At 43.2% G+C, this 21340-nt stretch overlaps 1 pseudogene; it reads left to right on the forward strand.

The window, feature by feature from the left end:
* The first annotated feature begins 6306 nt into the window (after positions 1–6306).
* LOC114619315 lies at positions 6307–7329 on the forward strand (annotated as a pseudogene).
* The last annotated feature ends 14011 nt before the right edge of the window (positions 7330–21340 follow it).

Genomic DNA, 21340 nt, shown 5'->3' on the forward strand with positions numbered 1-21340 from the left:
TGAAAGAAACGTGGTTAGAGCATACCACACTGCAGAACAACTGGGCCTGCTGGAGCTGAGCTCAGGCTAACTTTCATCCCAGGGCACAAACACCTCCACATCTCAGAGGCAACAGACTTTTCAACAACATTGTTTGCTGTTTACAGCTCTTAGAATCCACAATAGACATACAAAGTCCTCGGGAGAGTAATAAAAAGCAGGAAGGGAGTGACCAAAAGATCCTTATGTCTTGGATAAGCCCTTGGTCTGCTGTTGTGGCCTGGACAGCTGTATTGGCAATATCTCCTAGGGAGTACCAGATGTACCTCTCTGCCTTGGGACTTTGGTCTATGTAATCAGTGGTTGCCTAATCTTCCAAGAGCCTTTTGGTCACTATGTTCTAGCTCATGACCGGCAAGTTCACAGGAGTCTACTGTGGACTTAGTATTCTACGGGGCCCAGATTGGCCACCATCCTTGTCAAACTCAGGCGACCTCTGGATAATTGGCGTTGGTATCATCCCAGGAGGCCAAGCTAAGAGTGTCAGCTGCTTGCCCAAAAGACCTTCACCCACTCACTTCAGAGGTCAGCTGGATAATTTCGTCACGACCAGGGCAAGACAACCATGCCCTGGGGCTGGGCCTACTGCCCTCTGAATACAGAGAGTAATTCAACTTTGACTTTTCCACTCCTGCTGTGGTTGTAAGAACGTAGCAATTTCTACTTGAAAATGTACTCATTAGCCCTGTCATCATGGGCGGTCTTTCTCCAACTACCTCTGCCAGGAGGCCAGAGACTTCACTAAAACCCTTAACCTTACTCGAGGATTTTGGGCATTTTAACGGGACTGATTGAATTGGGTTCTGCCGAAAGAAGGAAAGGCAAACAGTTTCTTGTTGCTCAGCATTACTGAATGTGGAGGGACGCAGACATCATGGGTCCTCGTAGCCTGGTCACCTTCAGAGTTTTGAAAAGAACCAACGGCTAAGTGGACTCATTCAATCCCATTTCCAGAAGCAAGACTCAGGCACTGCCCCCTTGTGAGCTAACGTATAGACAAAGCTTCAAAGCATTCACTAGTTAAGCTTTATTTTTTATTTTTACGTTATACAATTGGGACTAAGGTGCTTGGGAGTAATTCTGAGCTGTTAACTTGGCTTTGATGTCCAGTATGTCTGAGCAGCCAGAACAGTAAAGCATGGCCAGACATGTTTGACATTTGTCGTTCTGGAAGAACTGTGCAGACTGCTTGCCTGCTGCCTTGCCCTCTTTGGATTGTCTTTTACATTCTGAAGTTAAAAGCCCTCAGAGGTTCTAGAATCTGCTTTAACTCCCCCCAAGTCTTATTTTATCTTATCCATTCAATATATGAGCTAGAGCCAAGGAATCCCTGCTCTGAGCCCAGGGTTCCGTGCTCTTCTCTCTGGCAGCCAGCTCCGCCAGGCCATGAGGACTGTGGGTGTTCAGCCCTGTTGTGGAGTTAGAGGTTGGGATCCAGTGCTGTAGCAAGTGTGACAGAGAGGAGTAATGCTTGGGTGGGTGTTTTCAGCTCCTCCTCACTTTGTACTTGCTAGGTCACTGTGGTGATAAAGGGCAGGGCAGTGGATGTGGAAGAACACGAGGCCAGGATTGGAGTAAACAGAAGACCTAAGTGGCAAGGGGCTGGTACTCCTTGTATGCTGCGTTCTGGTTTCTCACCTGCCTCCCTGGCTCTGAGGAACAAAAAGGAGAGCAGGCAGGTAGGGCCCTATCTTAGTTGAAGACCTGAATCTAGAATTGATACAGGTTAAATAGAGTATAGAGTCACATGAAATGTTTTTTAAATGTGTGCGTGTTCACGTATATGTCTGCAAGAATACTCACGCATTCAAGTGTACGGGTATGCCCGTGTGTATAGGAGCTGGAGGACAATGTCCACTGTCATGCTCAGGAAGACTGGCCATCTCCTTTGAGACAAGGCCTCTTGGTGACACGGCTCTTCACTATTAGGCTCGAGTGGCTAGCTAGTGAATCCCAGGGACCTGCTTGTCTCCCATCCCAGCCCCCACATTATGCTGCTAAGTGTGAATCCCAATGTGGGCTACCACACTCCACATTTTCATATGGTACTGGGGATCAAACTCAGGCCGTTGCTTGCAAGGGAAGTGCTATTTTATTTTATCCAATGGAGCCGTCCCTCCCATCCATGAATTGTCAAATGACCAGAAGCACCAGCCCCGGGAGCCATCTCTTCAGGATTGGGAGAGGTGACTATGCAGAAGGACATGAGCTGAGAAAGGGAAGAAGGTGACTTAAAGAAAGAACTTTGACAGCTTTGTCATGCTGTCCCATTCTTGTAACACAGCATTGATAGAGGCTGAGACAGGAGGACCAGAGGTTCAAGATCATCTTTGACACATAGTTCAACAGGCAGAGGGCAGTCCTATGCTACTAAGATCTGCCTTAAAAAAAATTTACACCAAAACCAGTTGAGAAACATGTGTTTCTCATTTGAAACATTTTGAAAATATGGAAAAGGACAGAGAACAATTTTTAAATTATGCATATCGAGTTTTGAGACGAGGCAGCTTATCAAATCTGGTATAGTTTATTTCACAAAAATGAGTCGAGGTGCATGTGATACTGTGTCCAGCATCACCACTTATGACAAGTTTTGCACTGAGTACCATGGAAGCCCTTACTTGAGTGGCTGTACAGTGCTCTACCATATGCTTATTTCATGCTTCATGCTGCTGTTTCTTTGTATCATGTTTTTTCCTTGGAAATTTAACCTGTCTTTGACTAAGCCTTCAAAATCTGTTTCCTGCAGAGTGTGTGTGTATGCTTCAGATAACTGAGGACTTTATTTCATGCAAAGCAAAATCCACCTCCAAGCAATGTTTGGGAAAGTCTCACGTGTTTCCTTAGAAAGGTCCAGAGACTCAACAATTGCCTACAGCTTCCTTCTATTCACTTCATGTGTTTGGGTCTAAAGAGTTCATAATTCCATCTCCACCCTGGTTATTCCCTTGGGTTATAAGAAAAAAGGAAAATGTTTTTTTTTTTTTTTACAGGCCAGGAATTATATGCTTTTTTTCTTTCTGGCATGCCCCTGCCTTCCCACTGTGTGTACTTAAAGCTTTGCATAAACAAATATAAATATAGATATTGTTGGGGAGGGCTCTCTCTGTGCCTTCCTGGGGCCCAGTAACAGTTTTGCTCTGATGTGTAATGATTGAAACTGCTTTGGGCTTTAAACCAGATAAAATACACACATGCTCACACATCACACTCATATACATTTACACTGCCGCATATATACTTACTCCCAACTCCCACCCACACTCACACAACATCCATACTCACACTCACACAACACCCCTGCACATACACACACCCATACACACATACACACATGCACACATACATACTGTCATAATACACTCACACACACACACACTCACACACATATACTCACACAATATCCACACCCGCACAACACCCCCACACACATACACACTCACACACATACACCCCCACACATATACATACTCATAGATACACACTCGCACACACATACACACACATGCACACACACCCACACAATATACACACTCACATACACACTCTTACACACATACATGTACGTACACTCACTCACATATACACATACACCTTCACACATACATACTCACACTCATACATGCATACACCCATTCACACACACATAGACATGTGCATACATACACTCACATACACACACCCTCACACCCTCACACATACATATTCACACTCATACATACACTCACACACACACTCACACACACACACACACACACACACACGAGTAATGATTTTCACACACATGGTAAACTTGAGGGGAGAGACGGCAAAAGTGAAAGAGGGAAGGAGAACAAACTGAAGGAGAAGTCATGAGGGATCCGAAATGCAGTCCCCGAGGGGCCGGTTAAAATACAGCACCCCTCACAGCACTGCACAGCTCCCGTCTTCCCTCCCCAAATTCCCTCAGCAGTTTCTCCTTCCTTTTTACCATGATTATTTTTTCTCTAAAATTGATTTTACTTTAGGTTTATTATTTCATGAGCATGAATGTCGTGCCTGCATGCTCACTATGTGTGTGCCTGATGCCCATGGAGGTCACATGATGGTATCAGATCTCCCAGAGTTACAGATGGTTGTGAGTCAACATGGGGGTGTTAGGAGCCAAAGCTGGGTCCTTTCCAAGAGCAACAAGTGCTCTTAGTTACCTAGCCATCCATACAGCCCTGACTGTCTTGTTTCTTCACTGAATTTCCAGCTTTTTTTTTTTTTTTTTTTTTTAGCTTCTATGCTTATTCCAGCAGCCCTCACCCCCTCGCCCTGCCCAAACTAGTTGCAGTTCCTAAAAGACCACGGTGCAGCCTTTACAGGCTAACAGATTTCCAACTCTGCCTTCTGGTTCCATCCAAGGACAAAACCACAATAGGATCTCCCAAAGATGGCTGCCTTCGGGTAAATATATTTCAGGCTTTCTACTTCTGCTCAGCATCTCCGCCACTCAGTGTAGTGTTGCTCACCACAAGCAATGCTCTCAGGCAGTCTGGACAAGCCCTGCTGTTCCTCCCCCAACTCGGTTCCCTGTGGTGCCTTGCTAAATGAGCATTTGCAGACTAGCCTCACCATCACCGTCAGTGAAAGCTTGTAAAGTTCTCTCTGGGTGAGTCTAATTCGCAAGGCTGCCCAGCCTCTTTGTAACTGAGGCTCTTACAAGATTTACATGTATATCCTAATGTTTGTCTCTTTGGCCTAAAAACAGTGATTTGGGTGTGAATCACTGACCACATACAGCAATACGATCCCTCCCAGACCACTCAGAACCGTAAACAGTGATTAAGCCAAGGGAGTTTAAGTGACTGTTTCCAACTCTCAGAGTTCACTTAACTCATGAGAGCTTAAAGGTGGTTGAAAAAGAGTGATTGTCATTCCATCCAAAAATGATACCAATAAGTAAAGTATTAGCCTAACACGTGCAGGAGCTGCGTTTGGTTCTCCAGCATGGGGTGGGGGTGGGGCTGTAACACTATTAAAAAGGTAGTTTATGTCTCATTCTCTCAAATGACTTTTAATTAACTCTTGTTTGCACAGATTTATGGTGCAGTGGTAAATGATGCTTGCCGTGATGAGCCCGTAGCATTTGCCCAAATGCCTTTTGAACCATCAGAGAAACCCAAAGAGTTTTGCTTTGTACTCTTCGGCGTAAGATAGATTTCAAGTTGATTCTTGGGAAGTTGGTTTTCTATGCATACTATACCTCACATCACTGGGTTTATCTGCGGTGTTAAATGAGAATACTTTATAGTCCGTACTTGAAAGTCTCAGTGAGGCTACTTGCCCGTGGGAAGTCAAAAGGAAACACTGAGCAATTGTACTTGTATCAAAGAAATCTGAAGGCCTACGTCTCTAACAACCACCCATGAGTAAGGTTGGCTGAACGCTAATTTAGCTCTAAACCTGACTATGAAGAATGGAAGTGTAGAGGTACACCCTAAGAATCTGCACATCCAAAATCCGTAACTCAGTGGTCCTTTGGTTTATCTGAAGGTAATAGTCGTCCTTCAGTTTTCTTCCCACATCTTTTATGAATCAGCCAAGAGAAAGAAAATGGCTCGTAATAATGTCACAGCCAGTTTCAATTCAATTTAATTCATCAGACGCTGAGAAGGTACCTACTTATGTTTATATACGGGTCTGGGCATTGGAAATAAAAGGGGCTGCTAAGACATGGGTGTCCCCACACTGGGTAACTTAGATTTGGTAAATGTGGCTGAGATCATTGGAGTTACCAAGGAGGAAATAGTCCAATGGTGGGAGCAGCCTGGTGGAGAAGACACAACTGATTCTTCAGGAGAAACTGATTCTCCCGGGCACATGAAGAGGAGGGATCATTTCAGAGCTAAAGATTCTGAGAAGTGGTCAAACAGGCTAATACAGAAGTTGTGTTAACAGACAAGATTGAACCAAGCCCGGCTTACACAGTATGGCCGGCGACAATAGCTAGCGCTCGCTCAACTCTCTCTAACGGGAAAGCAGCGGACTACAAGAGACTGAGCTGTATCTGCCTCTATTTCCAACAGACTCACGTTCAACTTTTGCTCACGAAAATAGCCGGGAAAATTTTCTTAGTCCTTTTTTTAAAAAAAAAGTTAATATAAAATTATTGCTAAAAAAAAAAAAAAGGAACCTGAACTTTAGTAACACAGCTGGAACAATCCGCAGCGGCGGCAGGAGCGGCGGGAGAAGAGATTTAATTTAGTTGATTTTCTGTGGTTGTTCGCTAGTCTCACGGTGATGGAAGCTGCACATTTTTTCGAAGGGACCGAGAAACTGTTGGAGGTCTGGTTTTCCAGACAGCAGTCCGACGCAAGCCAGGGATCTGGGGATCTTCGTACCATCCCAAGATCTGAGTGGGATGTCCTTTTGAAGGATGTGCAGTGCTCAATCATAAGTGTGACAAAGACTGACAAGCAGGAAGCTTATGTACTCAGTGAGAGTAGCATGTTTGTCTCCAAGAGCTGTTTCACTTTGAAGACCTGTGGTACCACCCTCTTACTGAAAGCACTGGTCCCCCTGTTGAAGCTTGCTCGGGATTCCAGTGGGTTTGACTCAATCCAAAGCTTCTTTTATTCTCGTAAGAATTTCATGAAGCCTTCTCACCAAGGATACCCACACCAGAATTTCCAGGAAGAAATTGAGTTTCTTAATGCAATTTTCCCAAATGGAGCAACATACTGTATGGGACGGATGAATTCTGACTGTTGGTACTTGTATACTTTGGATTTCCCAGAGAGCCGAGTAATCAATCAGCCAGACCAAACCCTGGAAATTCTGATGAGTGAGCTTGACCCAGCAGTTATGGACCAGTTCTACATGAAAGACGGTGTTACTGCAAAGGATGTCACGCGTGAGAGTGGAATTCGTGACCTGATACCAGGTTCTGTCATTGATGCCACACTGTTCAATCCTTGTGGCTATTCGATGAATGGAATGAAATCGGATGGAACACATTGAACTATTCACATCACTCCAGAACCAGAATTTTCTTATGTTAGCTTTGAAACAAACCTAAGTCAGACCTCCTATGACGACCTGATCAGGAAAGTTGTGGAAGTCTTCAAGCCAGGAAAATTTGTGACCACCTTGTTTGTTAATCAGAGTTCTAAATGTCGTACAGTGCTTTCTTCACCCCAGAAAATTGACGGCTTTAAACGTCTTGATTGCCAGAGTGCTATGTTCAACGATTACAATTTTGTTTTTACCAGTTTTGCTAAGAAACAGCAACAACAGCAGAGTTGATTAGGAAAAATGAAGAAGAAAAAAATGCAAAAAGAGAAGACACATAGAAGGTGGTGGCTGCTTTCTAGATGTTGATCCTGGGGGCCATGCTGACCATGACCACCACCTTGTAGTTGCAGAAAGCCCTAGGTGTAATGATAGTGTAATCATTTTGAAGTGTATGCATTATTATATCAAGGAGTGAGATATCTTGCATGAATGCTCTCTTCTGTGTTTAGGTGTTCTATGCCACTCTTGCTGTGGAACTGAAGTGCATGTAGAAAAGAACTTTGACGGTATGAATCTTTACAACACTTGTGAAAACGATTTGATTTGGTTTATGCACAGTGTAATATTTCTGCAGGCATCGTCCAAAATCCCCCACAGACAAGGCTTTCATCCCCATTAGATGCGGCCTCAGCTGACTGTCTGCGACTGTTCTATTAAATTGCTGCCAGAGTTTTTACATCCAGTTACCTCCACTTTCTAGAGCATATTCTCTGCTAATGTGATTCAGAACCAATTTTTACTTCATACAGGTGTTTTATGCAATGGCAATTAAAGTTTTTCTTCCACACATTGAGTCTTTGTAAGAAAATGATTCCAGTTGCTTGTTTTGTGTTCTACTGTTTTAATAGTTGCTCCTGCATTTACAGTCCTATGGTTTTTTTTTTTTACCACCCCTGATGAAGCAATACACTGTTACACTGTGGGCTTATTATAATCTTACACCCCAGATGAGTTTGGAAAATGGTCCCTTGCTTAAGTTTTTTCCTAAGACATAATAAGAATGTGGCCTTCTTATTGGCATGAACTTTTGTGGAAGATAAATGACAAAACTGAATGTATCAAGTGAAAAGAATTCAGTCTCTGGGGTGATGAGCAAGGAGAACCCATTAGAAAAGAAAACTCCATGGAAATGATAGACCGTGTAGTGCACTTTAATTAGCTTTAATGGAGTGCCTACCATGCCTTCACTAACTTACTAAGCAGTGATGGGAATGTCCACTAAATCAAAGCAGAAAGTTAATCCTAAACATTCTGACCTCAGTAAGTGCCGCCATTGCCACCAATCTAAAGGAGATCTTGATTCAAAGGAGAGTCCGTGATTTCTGTTGATTCTGATATCTCTGTTCTCTGGTCTTCCTTTCACCATGGTGTTAAGATCAAATGAATGGCTGACCAGAGGGAGGGCTCTCCAGGCTACTTGGCCAGATAGTGAATGTATGAATGGATGAACAATATTCTGAATCTATTTAATGGCACTAGAAGTGTGGGCATTTGCAAATGCTGTGGGATTTAAACAGAAAAGAGCAAACTGGACTACGCTCTCTATTTATTGCCCTCCTACTGTTTTCTTGGTAGTTTCTGGGCTGAAACAGTGATGTTTTGTTCCTTCCGTATTTATAATGAAACACTTTTTTTTTAGCGTTTCTAAACGTAGAATCTACTTGGTTTGAAATCAAGTGGTTGGAACACTGTCTGATTTTTACTTTATACACAGTGTTGATTGAATGCTTCATTGGGGAAGCTTTCGGTCAGCTTTATCAGTCTTGATTCTGTAATGAGCACAGCACCTATTTTGAATTGCTATTTGGAGGACCAGTGCTTATTTAAGCTGGATTTTGTAACCCAGTAGATTTTGGCTTGAGGTCTGTTTCCCCCATCTTATAAAATTAAGAATTCTAATGTTGAAAATTGCATAGGTTTGTGGGGAACAAAGTCTAGAGAAGAGACTGTAGGTGGACTAGTGGTCTAGTGTAATTACAGGTGGGGAAGTTTTGGTGCCATAATTTCTCTTTGTTGGTGTTGGACTTCTAATCAGCTAAAATGTATTTCTGTACCACAATGTAAGCTTCAATAAAAGTTTGCTTAATTGTCTAGCAACATTCAGAAAAAAAAAAGGATTGAACCAAGCCCATTTGTCATAACAATGAGCAGTTATCACAGATGCTAAGGCATTAAGAAATGGAAGCCCAAGAAGAATTTTAAATAAGAGAGTAACTGTGAGCAAAGTATGTGGCCCACCCTGCATTTGGTTATCCTTGCTCTCTGATAAGAAATATTTTCTGTTCTTTAGGTTAATAATCAGCAGGCTTCAGCAAAGACCCCTGGAGCCATCCCAACCAGGGATACATATGCATAATGTGATTTGAAATCTCAAATCATGCTAGGCATTAATGACTTTGTTTAACCCAGAGATCTCTGATGCTGCAACCCTTTAATACAGTTCCTCGTGTTATGGCTGGTAACCTGCCACCACAAAATTATTTTGTTGCTACTTCATAACTGTAATTTTGCTACCATTATGAATTGTAATGTAAATTTCTGTGTTTTAGGATGGTCTTAGGTGATTCCTATGAAAGGAATCATTTGACCCACATATTGAAAACCTTTGTTTTAACAGCTCTGAGTTAAATAGTCAACCGTATTATTTGATAACTGTCTTATTTAGGGTTTGAATTTCTGTGAAGGGACACCATGACCAAGGTAACTCTTACAAAGACAAACATTTAATTGGGGCTGGCTTACAGTTTCAGAGGTTTAGTCCGTTATCATCATGGCAGGAGACATGGCAGTATCCAGGCAGACAACATACTCTAGAAGGAGCTGAGAGTTCTACAGTTTGATCCAAATGCATCCAGAAGACTGACGTCCTCAGTCAGCTAGGAGAAGGGTCTCAAAGCTCAGCCCCACAGAACATATTTCCTCCAACAAGGCCACACTTTCTCCAAAAACGCCATATCTCCTAATAGTGCCGCTCCCTGGGTCAAGCATATTCAAATCACCACAATAGTCAAGACAAAATAAGAGGTCTTTCTACCAGTTAAAATAAAGAGTAAATCTCTTCTCTAGATCTCTAGATATTCTATGTGTGGTCTTGGCTTCTTGGGGGACAATCCAAGAATGGTGAAAATTTGAGACCAGTAGATGGATCTGTAATTGTTGGAAGAAGTCCTTAACTTGTTTTCTGACCAGGTGAGCTTGCATTAAAAACAGAAATGTTCTTAGCATCTTCTCCGCCTGGTCTTCTTGGACAGGCTCCTGGAGGAAGACACACAGAACCATTTGATGTTTACATGGCTCCCTTCTAGGCCATGCAAAACCACAGGGGAAGCTGCTCTTGAACAGCTTCCCATCTCTGTTTCTACTTCAGTCTTGAAGCACTGGCTTCAAGTGTCTAGGCCCATGAAGCTGGTTCTCCCTATCTGCTGGAGTTTACAGTAACCTGGTTTTCATGGATATCCTGAATGGAAGAGGTATCTGTGATTACTTTCTTCTGCCACAGAATACAGACGTTTTAGGCTAAAGGGCTCTCCACTGTCTCTCAGACACTCACAGTCTACTGCTTGATCATGAAGGGAAACAGTGGGTGTCTACAAGACGTTACGTGAGTAACAGAACAGTTGTTTGGCTCAGTATATGCTTTGTGCTTATTTGAGGATACCTCAGTGGCTTTGTCAGATTCTTCAGATGAACAGAACCATCAGGCGGGGGTATATATGTAAAGGGATGAAAGGAATCAGCTCCCATGGCTATAGAGGTGGGTGAGTGCCAAGATATGCAGGTGTTTGATCCAGATGACAACCTGGGAGAGTTGAGGGTGTAGTTTTGGTTTAAAGGCCTGAGAACTGGATCTGTTGATGATATAGTCCCAGCCTGAAGCTCTGTGTGCTTGAAAACCAACAAAACCCCATTAAATGTCTTCATCTGAAGGCACTTGGACAGGGGGAATTCTCTCTTAAACTTCAGGAAGATTTAACCTTCTCTTCAGTCTTTAATTTGGATGGCTGGAACCAGACACATTATGTAGGGGGAGGAGCATCTCTGCTTTACTCTGCCTACCAATTAAATGTCAAAATTTTTATAAAACACTCTCACAGCAACAATTAACATACTTTTTTATTGTTTTCTTGAAGACAGGGTAGAGAACGGAGGTCAGGTTACTTTACTTAGGTCACATGCATCTTCCTTGTCTAAGTTACTGGCTTCCTACGTTCACACCCAAGGACCTTATAGGAAATGCCAGAATCAGGAAATCAATAGTTCTGGGTACGGCGATACCCACAGCTCTGCTCAGATGCAAACTGGAGACTTATTTAGGTCACATCTTCAAGTGTCTGCCTCAGACTTGTTATTGGAATTCTAGTGTGCCTGACCTGCTCTTTGCTTCCTTGAATGATACCCCAGGCTTGGATCTGGATCTTCACAGCTTGCAAAGCTTTTATTTAACTGTTTGGAGGGAGAGAGTATATTAATCCTCACCAGATCTCTCAGGGTGAGGGTTCTGAGTGAGGAAGTGCTTGCTTGGGACATGACTATATCCTTTCTCTCTTGCTTTATGCTCTCTTTCAGGTGGAATTTCTTAAAGGTCCTTTTAAATAATTTGTGTTTCTTTTTGTAGGTGGTGGTCATGCCCCTGCGATCCCTTGCTCTTTGCTCTTTGTGAGATATAGAAGTCTCCGTGCTTTGGATAGGAGAACTCAAAGGCAAGAATTAATTCATTTAAAGTCACAAACCTACCCAGAGGCGAGGCAGGCAAGGTTCTCAATTTCTTTCCTGCTAAATTCTGTATCTCTCTAAAATGCGATGGCATTAGACAGCTGGGATTAATCTTCTGTGCATCAGAATGAATAAGTGGGCATAAAGCTTCTGGAGACAAGAGGTGCCATGAAAATGATCAAACAGACACAGCACCACAGGCATTCTCTTCTCATCTTGACATTTTTCTTAATTGTAATCCAAAACAAATGATTTTGAGGTTCACACTGCAGGGTTTTACAAAATAGCCTTCCCCGAGCCAAAGGTCCTTGTGGCTCGTATTACATATGCTACAGAGCACAGCACAACAGCAAAGCACATGAACACACACACATGCACATATTTATTGATGAAACCGTGTGTGTGTGTGTGTGTGTGTGTGTGTGAGTGTGGAGGTCAGAGGACAACCTTAAGAGTCACTCTTCAAGTGGCTTCCACTTTTTCTTTTTGGTCTCTCTTCTCTTTTCTCTCTTCCTCCTCCTCTTCCTCCTCTTCCTCCTCCTCCTCCTCCTCCTCCTCCTCCTCCTCCTCTCCTTCTCCTCCTCCTCTCCTCCTCTCCCCCTCTTCCTTCTCTCCTCTCTCTCTTTTCGAGAAGGCCACTCACTGGCTACTACCACTGAGCCACTCGACCTACTTCTAACTCTTCATCCGAGACTGGACTCCAGCATGATTCCTAGACCCAGCTGTTGGAGATGTGAGCGCATTTCTGTATTAACACTGGCCACAAGCAGTCTTGCAGACTCATGGCATTTGACTGAAGAGTGGCCTAGGCAACTTTGCCATAGAAAGTAACTGATTTCTTCTGCTCCCTTTCTGTCTGAAATTGGATTCGCCAAAAGCTCTGTCCCAGGCAGGAATCCAGGCATGTGTCTGAATGGGACATGTGGGAAGAAGGGAAACAGATTGGACAGGGGGAGGAGCTGTGTATGGCTGTGACCACAGAGGGACCCTAACTTTGGTCTCAGTGTCACTGTGTTGGTCTCTCCTGTGCCATTTTGTACAGGAAGCCACCCCAAATACCAGGTGCTGGATAGCTGTCTTCAATGGGGGTTGTGGTATAAACTTTAAGACAAGGTTCTACTGTGTAGCCAAGGTCATTTGTCTAGAGAAGGAACCAAGTGGGAGCCTTTTGCAGCCACCGAAGGGGGACAGAGTTCTTCTGCTCTGAGGGGAAAGGTATCCTGGCAGTCAAGAGCCAAGGACCACCACAAAGTCACACTCAGGAGGGTGGCTACCTCTGCTTGAATGAGAAGCAGCAGAGACCTGAGTAAGTAGGCAAGGCTTACATAGGATTTCTTGAGGGGAGAGGCTTTCCAGGGTGGAGATCTTCAAGGTGGGGATCAGTGAGATTTCAAGACTAGAGCTTGGGATGAGCCCAGGGATTGATGGGATGTTAAATCCTGAGTTTGGGTTTTTTACTCTGTAGGGCAGGGGCTGGGTCCAGGCGTTAGGGCAGTTAGAGTGTTCTGTGGCAGTTGGAGGCCCTGGGGTAGGGACTGGCCACTCATGAGCTTCAAGGGGCTTACAGGGACACCAATACTGCTCACCTATTACATGGGATCAACATGGGCTAGAGAGCAAAGTTGAAGCTATAGAGAGGCTGGCCCTGTTGGCTTTCTGAATGAAGTGGAACAGGTGTTATTAGGAAACTGAATCATGTTTTCTGGGCCTTCAAGCTTATTAAAATTGGAACTTCCCCTTTAAGAAAAAGAACATGAAATCTGAATTCAAAATTAGGTGTGCATTGTGCATTGGTTAGATCCTGATGCTAGGCTTTGCTAGTTTCACCCGTCTCTGGCATCTTAGCAACCTCGTGCAGAAGAGAAAATTGCGTTCGGAGTTTAAGTGAAATTGCCCCAGGATGTCCGTGAAGGAAATGGCTAGAGCTAGATATAGCCGTCTGCTTCTAGCTCATAGTTCAGTGCTTGCTCTTCCATAGTGCTAGACATACACAGCGGTGTGTAGCAGTGTGTGTAGAGGGTCAGTAGGTGACAAAGATGCACTGTAAGCTGGCCCTGAAAAATCTGTTGCTAGTTTGGTCAAAAGGAATGTGTGTGTGTGTGTGTGTATGTATGTACTTTTTATTTTTTCCTCTTCTGAGGGTTTTTTTTTTAACTTATTTCTAAAGTTGGGACCTGTAATAAACTGATACATCTCCCAGGCTGGAGGCTATTTGGTGAGCATGAGAACAGAAGATGGAATGGTTGGTGGTTATCACTGAAAACGGGACCCTGTGTGTTATCACTCTTCCTGAGTGTATCCCTGGTGTTCGAGGAGCTGTAGTTCTTCAGAGGCCAGGCTGCAGGAGATAAGGGAAGGGAGGGGCTGTCTCCTGATTTGATGGCACAGAGTAATGATGCTGTGACTTTCTGGAACATCTCTGTTTAAGAACTGTGGCCGGCTGAGCCTGGAGCAACGGGTGCGGCAGATGATAGCACCCGACTGGTTTTCCTTATCCATGTTTCATCAGTCATGTGTTGGGGGCGTTCCTCGAACTGGGTGCCCTTAGGTGGGATTTCCTTGACTTCTTTGCCTTCTGCGCTGCGGACTAAACAACGCTCTTGAACTGCGGGACGGTTGCCACTGGAAAGGGCGAACAGCTTTGTTGAAAAAGCCTTAGGTGGGCAGGGGGTACGGTAGTGGTGTATGGCTTTAATCCCAGCACCAGGGAGGCAGAGTTGGAGGCCAGCCTTGTGTACAGAGTGGATTCCAGGACATCCAGGCTATACACACGCACTCACAACAACACCCAAAAAACTCACCACCACCACTACCACCAACACCAAAAAAAAAAAAAAAAACCTACAAAAACAAAAACAAAAACAAAAACCAACCAACCAACTAACCAAACAAAAAAATCAAAATCTGTCTCTCAGAAAGATGTCTTCACTCTGTTGAGGATGATGTCTAAGATTTCAGAACATCAGAATCTGGAACTAGCAGAGTGTGCTCAAGATAACCCTTTCCTCTCCATAGGGACCTTGTCAGTACAAGGTTTCTGGCAGGTCACCAACAAGCCTCCAGTCAACCTTTAACAAGGACCTACTTTCCAACACCTGCCCCACTGTCATGAGCTCAAGACAGCTCTTCCCTCTGCTCTGTAACCTGCCCTACCCCCAGTGATCCCCATCCGTTGGTGATTTCTACCTACAAAGATTCACTGACTTCCTGATTCTCTTCTGTGCAGAGCATTACACGCAGTGATTTACATTAAATTTTCCCCTCTTGCGACATCGAATAAGCACACCTGACCTACTTCTCCAATGCTTAGCTCAGTCCATTGTACATAATTTATGTGGGAGAAGTGTTTGTTGGGTAAATGAGTGAATGAATGAACGAAAGCCATTTTTTTCAATCTACACTATAGCTTTATACATATGAAAATATAATTACTGAGCTGGGCTGGCTTTCCTGAGGACAGTCCCCCTCCCCCAACAACCCGATTTTATGATGCAGAGCATTGTATTTTAAGACTCACCTGGGCTTGTCAAGGTCCCTTCCTGCTGACATTACTGTTAAGCTGTGGTCTTCACATATGTATGGAACACTGCAGAAACACATCTCATTGGTGTGGAATACATGCAATCATCTTGTGATCACCACAAATCTTTTCTTCATGGAGGCTTCATGAGTTCTTCCTAGTATTTTTTCATGGAAAAGGGGAGGTACCAGGAGTTTTATTCCCTTAACTGTTCCTCATGGGACAAAGGAGTATGCCACTACACTGGACTGGAATCACACATACCTGACTTTGCCCTGGGACTATACTGCTTGCTGTCGTGCTCTTGGGGAAATTATTTTCTGCATTTTAGATTCAGCATCTTTTAAAAAAAGGATTTCTTTGTACTGTTTTTAAATTATGAGTAGGTTGTGTGTGTGTGTGTGTGTGTGTGTGTGTGTGTTACATGTATGTGAGTATGGGACTGTGGAGGACAGAGATGTTGAGTCCCCTGGAGCTATACTTGTAGACAGTTGTGAACCACCCGACAAGGGTGCTGGGAACCGAACTCAGGTTCTTTGGGACATCAGTAAGTGCTCTTAACTGCTGAGCCATCTCTCCAGCACCAGACTCAGTGCCTCTTAACTAAGTATAATTACAAAAGTTGCTATGAAGATAAAGTGAACTCATATAGGTAAAGTTCCTGACATGTTTCCCATCCACACATGGTAGATGATACATGATGACTGTGATTATTCGTCATGACAGCTGATTGCAGTGATATGTGAATGATTTTAGATAGAGGCCAGATTCACAGTTAGACAATATCATAAATATACTGAATATAGTGTCTCTCAGGAGTTTGAATACAAAAAAATAGTCAAAATATAGTCTACATTCATAAAGCAATGCTTAAGACACTGGAGAGATGGCTCAGTGATTATAACTATTGGCTACTCTTCCAGAGGAGTAGGATTTGATTCCCAGCACCTCCATGGTAACTCACAACCATCTTGTTATCCCAGGAGATCTCATGCTTCTTCTGGCTTCTGTAGGCACCAGGCATGGAGGTGGTACACAGACATATAGGAAAACAGAACACTCATATACAAACAAAACAATGCAAAAAATAAATAAAAACCAACAAAATACAAAATAAATGAATAGAAATTAGAAAAATATATAAGCAATTATAAGCTCACTTAAGACAATGTGATAACATTCTTTGAGACTTCCAAGGATTCATTATAACATAATCTGTATAGACAAGGCAAGTTTGGGTTAATTTAGGATAAAATATAAGGTAATACACATTCTGTAGTTTTTTTTTTTTGCTCCTATGAGTTATGGAATAGTTCACAAAACCCATCTTATATAGTTTTAGAAGCCTGAAATGCTAGCACAGCACAATGCTCATACCAATATCAGAGCTATCGGAAGAGTAGAGCTGGTACACGGTGAGGGACTGTGGAGGCTTGTTTCCTGGAGCCAATTTCCTCCTTGTCCTTTATGTGTGAGCACTTAGGTAGAGAACATTGCAGAGTGTTTTCAGAGGGGTCTAGAACTGGTGCTCGACCACTGGCTTCCAGCATATCAACTAGAAGGGATGCCTCTGAGCTGCAGATGACAGCGAGGCAGTTTTAGCTCTAAAAGTCCTGGATTCCAGGGTCCCCGAGTTCAGTCAGCTGAGAACAGCTAGCTCTTGGTTGATCTGATGTCATAGAGCATGCTGTGTTCAGCTCATTGGTCCTGTGGGGACAGTGGAAGGAGAGGACAGGAAGGTTGGAAAGTGCTCTACACATGCCACTAGCTGCTTCCATCATTTTACGTGAATAGAAATGATAATAAGTTATGTCTTCACAACAAACTCTCAGCTCCTCCTGCACCATGCCCACCTGGATGACAATGGACTGAACCTCTAAGCCAGCTCCAATTAAATTTAGTCCTTATAAGGACTTCCTTGGTCATGGTGTCTCTTCACAGCAATTCAAACCCTAAGACACCCTCTAACCTCAAGAGTGGGTAAATGTAAGATTATTATATTACATCCAATTTTACGTTACAAACTTACATCCACTATTACATTCAATCACATTAGAGATTAATAAGTTGGAAGAAAAAAAAATAAAGGCTACTTTCAGTATTTCACCTGGAAATATTGGGATTTAGGGTAAGATACTTGGCTGTAGTCTCTATACAGTGCTATTCTTTCTTCTTTCTTCATCTCCATTTCTGACACTATTCAGACTGAAATAGGTCACATTGTCAAAATGTTCAAACAGAATGATTCTTCTCTCAGAGATTCTCGGATAATGCTGGAAGTAGTTGGAACTAGTGTTTACTCACTGTGTGTGGTGAGCAGGCACTGTATTAACTGCTTTATCAATTTTACGTCACATATTTCTCACAATAAATATCTTTGATAACAACACAGGCAAGGAAATCAGGCTTCAGATACTGTCACATAGCTAACAAAATACAGTTCTTCCAGTTTCTCTAAAGTCTTTCTGATGTCTTATTACTTTCAGTCTCATTCATATCTGCAGTGTTCTATCAGTTATTTATTTATTATTTGAGATGACAAATAACCGAGAAAAATCAACATAAGGAAGGAAAGGCTCCTTTTGACTTTAGAGGTTCCAGCTATGGTTGTCTGGCTTTGTTGTTTCTGGGTAGAAAGAGGAAAGGAAGGGCCTGGTGAAGGACAAGCTGCTTACCTCACAGTAGCCAGGACGCAAAGGGAAGAGCAATAAGGGCCTGGACCAAGTGTATGTTCAGTGCAGGCCCCAAAGATCTACTTTCTCCAACTCTCTCTCTCCCATATTCCACAACCTTCCAGTTGTCTACTCAAAATTTGGATTCATCAATGGATTAAATTGATTAAGTCAGAACCCTTACAATCTAATCATCTTTGGAAATGTTCTGCAGATACATTTAGAGGTACTTTTTTTTTGACAATTAAGATTTCCCTGCCCTTACACCTACACATATTTTAGTTGGTGCATAATTGCATTTATGGGATATAGTATAGTTTTAGTACTTGCATTCAGCAGCCAGACCAGTATCACTGGTATAACCCTTCACCTCAAACATTTATTATTTGTTTATATTAGAAAATTCTCTTTTGATATAGACACTGTGATTACACACAGTGATCCTTTTAACATATCTGCTCTTGAGGGGGGCAAATCTTGGCTTTTCTCTGAGGTTTCCTCTTTGCTATCTGCTATGTTCATTGGCAGATACAAATTCAAGCACAAACTATGTGATAAATCCTACCAGATGGAAAACTCTGAGAGGATAAGGACTTGTCTCTTGTGTTTATGACTATTCCTGCTATAGTGTAAGAGATTTCTAAATATTTGCCCTTGAAGTCATTATTGTTAAGTGTATATATTGTCAGAAACTTAGAGGCAGGGATATATTTTTGGGTTGGGATCTGACCTTTTGAAATTCTGAGTTGTTCATGGGTAATGACTTCTGGGATTTGGGAGTATAGGCAGGTCAGCCAGACAAAACCACAGATGCAGAGGCCATCCAGAGTATGTGGCTAGTTCTGAAGATGGCTTGCAAGAACGTGTAGGATCTCAAGGGTAGCATAATAGCTTAGGAGACGAAGTGCGCCTTCTCTTGGTATTAGAGACAGAGGGGGAATTTTTCCGAGATCCTGTATAGAAAAGTCTTGTATAATGAATCCACCATATCCTCACCGTATCTGTGATGGGATGTTCTTTGTAATTGTCCAATGGCTACCCTCCGTAAAAATGGATGTTGTTTTCTGAACATCTGTTCAGCCAGAAGTCATTAGACATACCAGTGGATGTCACTGGAAAGGCAGCACCCTTCCTGTTTTAACCATTCCACTTGTCTGTGACACACTGTGTAGAGTTTACTCTCAAGAAGCAGCTAGGCATCCTGAGGAGGATCCGTTAGTGAACTGGTCTAGAAGTAGCACTAGACGTTTATTTATTTAAAACGTTGTTATTGTTTTGTTTCTTGGGACAGTGTCTTGACATGTAGCCCAGGCTGGCCTCAAATGTGTGTTCTTTCTGCTTCAGTTTCCTGAGTACTGGGATTACAGGTGTGCATGGCTCTACCAGGCTAGCATTAGACACTTAAACATACACAGGCTCACATACAGTTACACACTGTGCTTTCTCTCTGATTCATTACTCACCAATGAAGGCACTATGAAAAGACCACTCCACTTGGACGGAGCCCAGAGGAATGAAAAAGGTCTTGTTCTCCTAACATGAAAAGCAACCCAGCAACAGCCACCCAGTTTGATGCTGGAGCGCTTTATTTCAATCCAAGTTTAAGACGAGGATGGCCTAATAAAGAGAAAGTGTCCATCTAGCCCTGGCCCCATTGCAAGTTCTCCTCCTTGGCAGATTCTGTTGATGTGGCACGGAAACTGGGAAAGCCTACACCTCTGAAATTCTCAAGTCCATGAGAGTCCTGCAGTTTTTTTTTTGGAGGAGCAAAATACATTCCAAACCTATTGCTTTGTCACTTTTAAAGTCCCCCAAGTCTAGAGCTGGAACAATTGGAAATGCTGGCAGAGCTGCAGGAAAATAAAAGTCTCTCCCAAGGCTTTGTTCTGTTCCAGCGAGAGTGCCAGCTCTGTCTGCTGTCCAGCTAGGGATTGTGTAATGCTAACACCCTGGGTAGCATACCAACCAAGTAAGGAGCCTGCCTCCTCCTTCAACCTGGCCCGGCAGGTCCTTCCTGAAAACAAAGAACCACTTCACTGCCCATCAAACCAACTTGGACCATACTGTGCTGGATTTAAAGCTGTGATCTTCTCAGGCACAGGTAGCTGAGATGTCACATGTATGTTGTTCTTTAAGTAAAGATTTCTTGAGCTGTGATTAGGTTTTATGTTTCCTTTCATCTCTGTCAAAGGAGAAGACACAGAGGGTACGAGCAGTGTTACTTGTCCCTGATGAGGATAGCAGCACAGGCTGTGACCTCAAAGGACATGATAAGAAATGTGAGAATATTAGACAAGAGTGCCTAACCAGGGTGAGTGACAGACCCCAGGAGTGGATCCTGTTCCCTTGCAGTGGGCTTGGAAGGAGAAACTTCTGGTTTCTCCTTTTAGCTATGTCTGGTAGGATTGACTTTTTCAGAGTTATAATCTAAAGGGGATCAAGAAAATCCTGTCCCCAAATCTTTCTCTTTGAAGAATGTAGAGGACTTTGTTCTCTTATTGAAAGCTGTTGGGTCTTGAGAGTATACTATTCAAATGTATTTCCTTTGTGGAAAGATTTGCCTGGAACATAAGCAATTCTCTAGTAGGGGTAATGGCTAGCAGGGAGGAAAAAGCTATGGAGGGAAAACCACTGGGTGGGTTAGGCCTTGGACTGGATGGCAGCTCCCTCTCTGTTTTAACCATGTCATTATCAAGAGCGGAAACCATCAAACAAGGAAAGCAACATTTATTTTTATACACATTTGTTTCTACAAAATATTTTTATTTTGTGTGTGTGTGTGTGTGTGTGTGTACCTGAGTAGGCCAGAGGTATCCTGTGGAGCTGGAGTTACAAGCAGCCATGAGCTTTTTGTTTGTTTTCTTTTTATTTATAATTTATTTTTATATTCATTGGTGTTTTGCCTGCCTGTGTGTCTGTGTGAGTCTGTCTTCCATCCATGACTCGCTGTCTTGGCTTTCCCTCTAGTTGGGCACCCTGAGGAGGCTTCATTTTCAGATTGTTTTAGAAGCAATACCAGAAATGGCCTGGAATGGAGGAAGAAGGTGTTTAAAGAGAAGGAAATACTTTGTCTCCAGTTTCCAGTCTTGCAGAGCCACTGTCAGACACTGTGCCACCACTGTGGGGACAGAGGTAGATTGGGGGAGAAATAAGAGAGGCTAAAGATAAAACAGAAAAGGGAGGAGACTGTGGGCCAGGAGGGGTGGGTCTAGCTTCAGCAAGTTTGCTGGAGGGGCAGTTCCCAGTCACTCCCAGCAAAGGCCCTCGGAGTGCTGGGCTTGACTTATCAGCAGGTACAATGGGACAGGAGGAGCAGGCGTGGCACTGGCTATGACCACGGGGACTGAGTCTTGTC

This window comes from Grammomys surdaster, unplaced genomic scaffold (genome assembly GCF_004785775.1).
Source record: "Grammomys surdaster isolate TR1022 unplaced genomic scaffold, NIH_TR_1.0 149, whole genome shotgun sequence".
NCBI lineage: Eukaryota > Metazoa > Chordata > Mammalia > Rodentia > Muridae > Grammomys > Grammomys surdaster.